The sequence below is a fragment of the Chrysochloris asiatica genome, unplaced genomic scaffold (assembly GCF_000296735.1).
Source record: "Chrysochloris asiatica unplaced genomic scaffold, ChrAsi1.0 scaffold06193, whole genome shotgun sequence".
Taxonomy (NCBI): domain Eukaryota; kingdom Metazoa; phylum Chordata; class Mammalia; order Afrosoricida; family Chrysochloridae; genus Chrysochloris; species Chrysochloris asiatica.
The window spans coordinates 4,172-5,492 of record NW_006414711.1 but is presented as its reverse complement, the minus strand read 5'-3'; the positions used below and the strand labels follow the sequence as shown (position 1 = coordinate 5,492).

Below are 1,321 nucleotides of genomic sequence, written 5' to 3'. Positions count from 1 at the left end.
TTATTTAAGACCTTTATTAACAGGTGCTTGCAGTTTGTTGACTTTTTTGAAAAAAATCAAGCTGTAAACTTTTATTACAAATTAAAAATGAGGTTCTTAAAAATCTCAACTTGACCAGATATGAAACAATTAAAAAACCTTTAAAGGTGCATTGAGAAAAACCAGGCTTTTTAAAAAACATATTTGTCATTACCAAAAAGAGACGTCTTTAGGTAAAAATAATAAAAACCCCATCAACGGGCAAAAAGCAAGCACTTAAGGTCTTCAGCTCCAATCTTTTGTTCATTTCTTATTGCTGGAATTTCATATTCACTTCTTCTTGTTGGATGACTAAACCGGATGATGGTAGAGATGGTAAACCAGCATTTGCTCAGCCTCTGGAGCGGACGAATTCTCAGCTGGTGGATCGGCTGCTTTTATCTCTTTGCCATCTTGTGGTTTAGGGTTTTCTATAACTCCGATACATATTCTGCCTCACTGGTCTACCTTGTTCTCCTGCATCCTGGTTGTCAGCACCCTCCATCACCTCTCCCTGCACAGGAGGGTTGGAATACTGTGGTCTACACCCATAGGGCCTCCGCATGTAGTAAGGTGGGAACCGTCGCCTGCAGTAGGGCTGGCGCTGTTGGGCCTGGCCTTCAGGAGCACTCTCTGATCCCTCGTTCTTTTCCCCATTCTCACTATTCTGGTAATTTTGCTGGTAATTGCGTGGAGGACCCCTACGACGACGTGGATAACGTCTATAATGGTTACGGTCCGCTGCATATTTATTGCCTTGCACTGGAACTCCACCAGGGCCTGTAACGTTTGCTGCCTCCGCACCCTTTTCTCCTTCAACAACATCAAACTCCACAGTCTCTCCATCTCCTACACTGCGAAGGTACTTCCTGGGGTTATTCTTATTTATGGCAGTCTGGTGTACAAATACATCTTCCTTGGTGTCATTCCTGTTGATGAAACCATATCCGTTCCTTACATTGAACCATTTTACTGTTCCCAAAACCTTTGTTGAGATGACCATATTGCCCCCGCCGGCAGGCGCCGCCGATGTGAGGCCGCGTGGTGCCGGGCTTGGTGTCAGCAGCGCTGAGGGCAGGGGCGGCAGGCGGCTGCTGGGTCTTGGCCTCGCTGCTCACGGTTGCGGTGATGGTGACTGGGGCCGGCTATGGCAGCTGGTGCTCCTCCCTGGGTGTGATGGTAACTAGGCCGGCGGCGGCGGTTGTGGGGCTGCACAGGGCTCTCTGGGGTCCGCTCCCGCTACCTATCGAACTCTTGGTAAATTTTTCCCATCCTTCGACTTTTAATCTGTTTTTGTCTCTGT

The 1,321-nt window shown here is 47.8% G+C and overlaps 1 pseudogene; it reads right to left on the bottom strand.

Moving 5' to 3' along the window:
- Positions 1 to 439: 439 nt before the first annotated feature.
- Positions 440 to 1,317, bottom strand: LOC102839946 (annotated as a pseudogene).
- Positions 1,318 to 1,321: the final 4 nt, after the last annotated feature.